At 70.2% G+C, this 7,500-nt stretch overlaps 3 non-coding genes across 3 annotated transcripts; all 3 read right to left on the bottom strand.

Moving 5' to 3' along the window:
* Window positions 1-892: 892 nt before the first annotated feature.
* On the bottom strand, window positions 893-1,011 carry LOC140695158 (5S ribosomal RNA). The gene has a single exon (XR_012070856.1). It is a non-coding gene; the product is annotated as a 5S ribosomal RNA (ribosomal RNA).
* Window positions 1,012-3,290: 2,279 nt separating this feature from the next.
* LOC140695157 (5S ribosomal RNA) lies at window positions 3,291-3,409 on the bottom strand. The gene has a single exon (XR_012070855.1). It is a non-coding gene; the product is annotated as a 5S ribosomal RNA (ribosomal RNA).
* A 2,267-nt stretch (window positions 3,410-5,676) lies between these two features.
* Window positions 5,677-5,795, bottom strand: LOC140695156 (5S ribosomal RNA). Its single transcript, XR_012070854.1, has one exon. It is a non-coding gene; the product is annotated as a 5S ribosomal RNA (ribosomal RNA).
* Between the last annotated feature and the right edge of the window lie 1,705 nt (window positions 5,796-7,500).

Here is a 7,500-nt window from a genome sequence, read left to right as displayed (position 1 = left end):
GGGGGCCCGGCACAGACCGTCCCGCCGGCGGTGGGTGTGCGCAGGTCAGCGTGTCGGCGGCAGTGTGCGTGTCCCGGTGGGGTGGGTTTTCGTGTCGTCGTCCTGCTTTCCGTCGTCTCTCTGTCTCTGGCCGTCGGTTCCGACTCCGGGCCTCTCTGGGCCGGGCGCGCCCGGACTTGCTTGAGTGCGCCTGGCTGGCTGTTGCTGGAGAGCAGCGGCGACGGGCGTGTGCCGAGGGGGGCGTCGTGGAACTGGAGGGCCGACGCACGAAGTGGCTCTGGCGGGGCCCAGGTTCCAAGGGACACGGCGGGGCGACCGGTGGACGTGGCCCTGCCGGGCGAAGGACGGGAACGTCCTTTCCTTCCCTGGGGAGAGCAGGCCAAGGCTGGTGGAGAGAAGGTGGTCTCGGCGGGCGGGCGCTGGCGCGGACTGGGGCGGGCAGCCGGCGGCTGGGCGCCGTTGGACGTCGAGAGGGCTCGCGGGCCGCGGGCGGCAGGAGGACGAGGACGGACCGAGGGAGCCCAGGCCTGCGGCGGAGTCGCGGTCGGGCCGTCGCCCCTCCCGCCTCACGGTCCCCCCAGGGGAGGGCCGGGGGCTGTGGGGGCTGTGGGGGGCCGGGGCTGCGAGGTCCAAGGGGCAGGGAAGCGGCTGCCGGTGCGCCCGCCGGCAGGCAGGCCGGCCGGCTGGCTGGCTGGCTGGCTGCCTGCCGCGGGGTCGGGGCAGGCCGTGGGCGCGCTGCGCGGGCGTGGCGTGGGGTGGGGGGGAGGGGCAGGAGGTGCTCGGGCCTGCGGGGAGCCGCCTTGGGGACAGGGGCGGCGGCTAAAGGAGACGGAGGCAGGAGGCAGGAGGCCGGAGGAGGGGGAAAAAAAAAAAAAAAGAAAAAAAAAAAAAAAGCCTACAGCACCCGGTATTCCCAGGCGGTCTCCCATCCAAGTACTAACCAGGCCCGACCCTGCTTAGCTTCCGAGATCAGACGAGATCGGGCGCGTTCAGGGTGGTATGGCCGTAGACAGCAGCAGGCGCCACGCGGCGCCTCAAGAGCCCGCGCTGCGCCTTCCCTGCCGCCGGCTCGGCCGGCCCGCGCCGTGCCGAACCGAGCCCGGCCGGGCCGGGCCGAGCCGAGCCAAGCCACCGCGCACAGCACTCGGCGCACACCGCGCGCCTGCCGCCCGCCTCCCAGGGACTCTCCAGGCCCGTCCCAGCTCGGATCCCCGCATCAGGCTCGCTGGCAGGGGGCAAGTGGCCCCGGAGGCGTCCGGACCCGGGCCTCCGGGCCGCCGGCCGGCCGGCCCCTGAGCCCCACCCACCCTCCTCCGGGCCTAGGCGTAGCCCAGCGCGGACCTTGGCCGCCCCTCCTGCCTCCACCAACTTGCCCAAACCCACCCAGTACCTCCGTCGCGGCGGGAGGGAAGGCATCAGCCCGGGCCCGACGCCCCACCCCGCCCCACCCTTCACCCCACACCGGGCCGGTGGGCGTCAGCGGGCCTCCCTGCCCAGCCCCCGTGGCGAAAGAAGACAGCCCCTTGCAGAGAGGGCTGAGAAAGACGGACGGACCGAAGGACGGACGATCGGACGGACAGGAGCGCGCGCCGGCCCACGCAGACACACACACACACACACACACACACACACACACACACACACACAGAGGGAGAGAGAGAGGGGGGGAGAGAGAGAGAGAGAAAGAGAGAGAGGGGGAAAGAGAGAGAGAGGGAGAGAGAGGGAGAGAAAGAGAGAGAGAGGGAGAGAGAGAGAGAGAGAGAGAGAGAGACAGAGAGAGAGGGAGAGGGGGAGAGAGAGAGAGAGAGAGAGAGAGAGAGAAGAGAGAGAGAGAGAGAGAGAGAGAGAGAGAGAGAGAGAACACACACCTAGACACACACCCCTCCAACCCCCACCCCAGACAAACAGAGGGGAAGAGAGGGAGCATGAGCCAGCTGCTCCAGGAGAGCCAGAGTGAGAGCATACGTGAGAGGCTATGGTGAGAGGGAGACAGAGAGGAAGGAGACACAGTGGTGGAGAGACAGGGGTGAGTTCTGGGAGGGGGTGTGGGGGGGTGACAGAGGCAGAGACAGAGACAGAGCCCAGAGTCAGACTGACAGAGAGAGAAGAGTTTGACAGAGAGGGGGGGGGGGGAGACGGAGGGGGCAACGCTGGACCCAGAAGCAGACAGACACACCCGGGACAGATGCTCTTGTCACAGACCTTGCCGAGCCGCAGATGAGCCTCTGCTGAAGACGGAGCTTCTCCTAGGCAGGGTGGTGGTGCTTGGGCGGCACCCCGGGCAGGAGGCAGGTGCCTTGGGGCTGGCAGCCCGCCGCGGGGCCCCAGGACTCCCAGACGACGTCTCAGGAGTCCCGTTCTGCGCGCTGCTCGGGTTCCTTCCCCGGGAGCCGCGGGCCGGGGGGGCCCGGCACAGACCGTCCCGCCGGCGGTGGGTGTGCGCAGGTCAGCGTGTCGGCGGCAGTGTGCGTGTCCCGGTGGGGTGGGTTTTCGTGTCGTCGTCCTGCTTTCCGTCGTCTCTCTGTCCCTCTGGCCGTCGGTTCCGACTCCGGGCCTCTCTGGGCCGGGCGCGCCCGGACTTGCTTGAGTGCGCCTGGCTGGCTGTTGCTGGAGAGCAGCGGCGACGGGCGTGTGCCGAGGGGGGCGTCGTGGAACTGGAGGGCCGACGCACGAAGTGGCTCTGGCGGGGCCCAGGTTCCAAGGGACACGGCGGGGCGACCGGTGGACGTGGCCCTGCCGGGCGAAGGACGGGAACGTCCTTTCCTTCCCTGGGGAGAGCAGGCCAAGGCTGGTGGAGAGAAGGTGGTCTCGGCGGGCGGGCGCTGGCGCGGACTGGGGCGGGCAGCCGGCGGCTGGGCGCCGTTGGACGTCGAGAGGGCTCGCGGGCCGCGGGCGGCAGGAGGACGAGGACGGACCGAGGGAGCCCAGGCCTGCGGCGGAGTCGCGGTCGGGCCGTCGCCCCTCCCGCCTCACGGTCCCCCCAGGGGAGGGCCGGGGGCTGTGGGGGCTGTGGGGGGCCGGGGCTGCGAGGTCCAAGGGGCAGGGAAGCGGCTGCCGGTGCGCCCGCCGGCAGGCAGGCCGGCCGGCTGGCTGGCTGGCTGGCTGCCTGCCGCGGGGTCGGGGCAGGCCGTGGGCGCGCTGCGCGGGCGTGGCGTGGGGTGGGGGGGAGGGGCAGGAGGTGCTCGGGCCTGCGGGGAGCCGCCTTGGGGACAGGGGCGGCGGCTAAAGGAGACGGAGGCAGGAGGCAGGAGGCCGGAGGAGGGGGAAAAAAAAAAAAAAAAAAAAAAAAAAGCCTACAGCACCCGGTATTCCCAGGCGGTCTCCCATCCAAGTACTAACCAGGCCCGACCCTGCTTAGCTTCCGAGATCAGACGAGATCGGGCGCGTTCAGGGTGGTATGGCCGTAGACAGCAGCAGGCGCCACGCGGCGCCTCAAGAGCCCGCGCTGCGCCTTCCCTGCCGCCGGCTCGGCCGGCCCGCGCCGTGCCGAACCGAGCCCGGCCGGGCCGGGCCGAGCCGAGCCAAGCCACCGCGCACAGCACTCGGCGCACACCGCGCGCCTGCCGCCCGCCTCCCAGGGACTCTCCAGGCCCGTCCCAGCTCGGATCCCCGCATCAGGCTCGCTGGCAGGGGGCAAGTGGCCCCGGAGGCGTCCGGACCCGGGCCTCCGGGCCGCCGGCCGGCCGGCCCCTGAGCCCCACCCACCCTCCTCCGGGCCTAGGCGTAGCCCAGCGCGGACCTTGGCCGCCCCTCCTGCCTCCACCAACTTGCCCAAACCCACCCAGTACCTCCGTCGCGGCGGGAGGGAAGGCATCAGCCCGGGCCCGACGCCCCACCCCGCCCCACCCTTCACCCCACACCGGGCCGGTGGGCGTCAGCGGGCCTCCCTGCCCAGCCCCCGTGGCGAAAGAAGACAGCCCCTTGCAGAGAGGGCTGAGAAAGACGGACGGACCGAAGGACGGACGATCGGACGGACAGGAGCGCGCGCCGGCCCACGCAGACACACACACACACACACACACACACACACACAGAGGGAGAGAGAGAGGGGGGGAGAGAGAGAGAGAGAAAGAGAGAGAGGGGGAAAGAGAGAGAGAGGGAGAGAGAGGGAGAGAAAGAGAGAGAGAGGGAGAGAGAGAGAGAGAGAGAGAGAGAGACAGAGAGAGAGGGAGAGGGGGAGAGAGAGAGAGAGAGAGAGAGAGAGACAAGAGAGAGAGAGAGAGAGAGAGAGAGAGAGAGAGAGAGAACACACACCTAGACACACACCCCTCCAACCCCCACCCCAGACAAACAGAGGGGAAGAGAGGGAGCATGAGCCAGCTGCTCCAGGAGAGCCAGAGTGAGAGCATACGTGAGAGGCTATGGTGAGAGGGAGACAGAGAGGAAGGAGACACAGTGGTGGAGAGACAGGGGTGAGTTCTGGGAGGGGGTGTGGGGGGGTGACAGAGGCAGAGACAGAGACAGAGCCCAGAGTCAGACTGACAGAGAGAGAAGAGTTTGACAGAGAGGGGGGGGGGGGGAGACGGAGGGGGCAACGCTGGACCCAGAAGCAGACAGACACACCCGGGACAGATGCTCTTGTCACAGACCTTGCCGAGCCGCAGATGAGCCTCTGCTGAAGACGGAGCTTCTCCTAGGCAGGGTGGTGGTGCTTGGGCGGCACCCCGGGCAGGAGGCAGGTGCCTTGGGGCTGGCAGCCCGCCGCGGGGCCCCAGGACTCCCAGACGACGTCTCAGGAGTCCCGTTCTGCGCGCTGCTCGGGTTCCTTCCCCGGGAGCCGCGGGCCGGGGGGGCCCGGCACAGACCGTCCCGCCGGCGGTGGGTGTGCGCAGGTCAGCGTGTCGGCGGCAGTGTGCGTGTCCCGGTGGGGTGGGTTTTCGTGTCGTCGTCCTGCTTTCCGTCGTCTCTCTGTCCCTCTGGCCGTCGGTTCCGACTCCGGGCCTCTCTGGGCCGGGCGCGCCCGGACTTGCTTGAGTGCGCCTGGCTGGCTGTTGCTGGAGAGCAGCGGCGACGGGCGTGTGCCGAGGGGGGCGTCGTGGAACTGGAGGGCCGACGCACGAAGTGGCTCTGGCGGGGCCCAGGTTCCAAGGGACACGGCGGGGCGACCGGTGGACGTGGCCCTGCCGGGCGAAGGACGGGAACGTCCTTTCCTTCCCTGGGGAGAGCAGGCCAAGGCTGGTGGAGAGAAGGTGGTCTCGGCGGGCGGGCGCTGGCGCGGACTGGGGCGGGCAGCCGGCGGCTGGGCGCCGTTGGACGTCGAGAGGGCTCGCGGGCCGCGGGCGGCAGGAGGACGAGGACGGACCGAGGGAGCCCAGGCCTGCGGCGGAGTCGCGGTCGGGCCGTCGCCCCTCCCGCCTCACGGTCCCCCCAGGGGAGGGCCGGGGGCTGTGGGGGCTGTGGGGGGCCGGGGCTGCGAGGTCCAAGGGGCAGGGAAGCGGCTGCCGGTGCGCCCGCCGGCAGGCAGGCCGGCCGGCTGGCTGGCTGGCTGGCTGCCTGCCGCGGGGTCGGGGCAGGCCGTGGGCGCGCTGCGCGGGCGTGGCGTGGGGTGGGGGGGAGGGGCAGGAGGTGCTCGGGCCTGCGGGGAGCCGCCTTGGGGACAGGGGCGGCGGCTAAAGGAGACGGAGGCAGGAGGCAGGAGGCCGGAGGAGGGGGAAAAAAAAAAAAAAAAAAAAAAAAAGCCTACAGCACCCGGTATTCCCAGGCGGTCTCCCATCCAAGTACTAACCAGGCCCGACCCTGCTTAGCTTCCGAGATCAGACGAGATCGGGCGCGTTCAGGGTGGTATGGCCGTAGACAGCAGCAGGCGCCACGCGGCGCCTCAAGAGCCCGCGCTGCGCCTTCCCTGCCGCCGGCTCGGCCGGCCCGCGCCGTGCCGAACCGAGCCCGGCCGGGCCGGGCCGAGCCGAGCCAAGCCACCGCGCACAGCACTCGGCGCACACCGCGCGCCTGCCGCCCGCCTCCCAGGGACTCTCCAGGCCCGTCCCAGCTCGGATCCCCGCATCAGGCTCGCTGGCAGGGGGCAAGTGGCCCCGGAGGCGTCCGGACCCGGGCCTCCGGGCCGCCGGCCGGCCGGCCCCTGAGCCCCACCCACCCTCCTCCGGGCCTAGGCGTAGCCCAGCGCGGACCTTGGCCGCCCCTCCTGCCTCCACCAACTTGCCCAAACCCACCCAGTACCTCCGTCGCGGCGGGAGGGAAGGCATCAGCCCGGGCCCGACGCCCCACCCCGCCCCACCCTTCACCCCACACCGGGCCGGTGGGCGTCAGCGGGCCTCCCTGCCCAGCCCCCGTGGCGAAAGAAGACAGCCCCTTGCAGAGAGGGCTGAGAAAGACGGACGGACCGAAGGACGGACGATCGGACGGACAGGAGCGCGCGCCGGCCCACGCAGACACACACACACACACACACACACACACACACACACACAGAGGGAGAGAGAGAGGGGGGGAGAGAGAGAGAGAGAGAGAGAGAGAGAGAAAGAGAGAGAGAGAGAGAGAGAGAGAGAGAGAGAGAGAGAACACACACCTAGACACACACCCCTCCAACCCCCACCCCAGACAAACAGAGGGGAAGAGAGGGAGCATGAGCCAGCTGCTCCAGGAGAGCCAGAGTGAGAGCATACGTGAGAGGCTATGGTGAGAGGGAGACAGAGAGGAAGGAGACACAGTGGTGGAGAGACAGGGGTGAGTTCTGGGAGGGGGTGTGGGGGGGTGACAGAGGCAGAGACAGAGACAGAGCCCAGAGTCAGACTGACAGAGAGAGAAGAGTTTGACAGAGAGGGGGGGGGGGGGAGACGGAGGGGGCAACGCTGGACCCAGAAGCAGACAGACACACCCGGGACAGATGCTCTTGTCACAGACCTTGCCGAGCCGCAGATGAGCCTCTGCTGAAGACGGAGCTTCTCCTAGGCAGGGTGGTGGTGCTTGGGCGGCACCCCGGGCAGGAGGCAGGTGCCTTGGGGCTGGCAGCCCGCCGCGGGGCCCCAGGACTCCCAGACGACGTCTCAGGAGTCCCGTTCTGCGCGCTGCTCGGGTTCCTTCCCCGGGAGCCGCGGGCCGGGGGGGCCCGGCACAGACCGTCCCGCCGGCGGTGGGTGTGCGCAGGTCAGCGTGTCGGCGGCAGTGTGCGTGTCCCGGTGGGGTGGGTTTTCGTGTCGTCGTCCTGCTTTCCGTCGTCTCTCTGTCCCTCTGGCCGTCGGTTCCGACTCCGGGCCTCTCTGGGCCGGGCGCGCCCGGACTTGCTTGAGTGCGCCTGGCTGGCTGTTGCTGGAGAGCAGCGGCGACGGGCGTGTGCCGAGGGGGGCGTCGTGGAACTGGAGGGCCGACGCACGAAGTGGCTCTGGCGGGGCCCAGGTTCCAAGGGACACGGCGGGGCGACCGGTGGACGTGGCCCTGCCGGGCGAAGGACGGGAACGTCCTTTCCTTCCCTGGGGAGAGCAGGCCAAGGCTGGTGGAGAGAAGGTGGTCTCGGCGGGCGGGCGCTGGCGCGGACTGGGGCGGGCA

The sequence above is a fragment of the Vicugna pacos genome, unplaced genomic scaffold (genome assembly GCF_048564905.1).
Source record: "Vicugna pacos unplaced genomic scaffold, VicPac4 scaffold_159, whole genome shotgun sequence".
Lineage (NCBI taxonomy): Eukaryota > Metazoa > Chordata > Mammalia > Artiodactyla > Camelidae > Vicugna > Vicugna pacos.
This window is presented reverse-complemented; position numbering and strand designations above follow the sequence as displayed.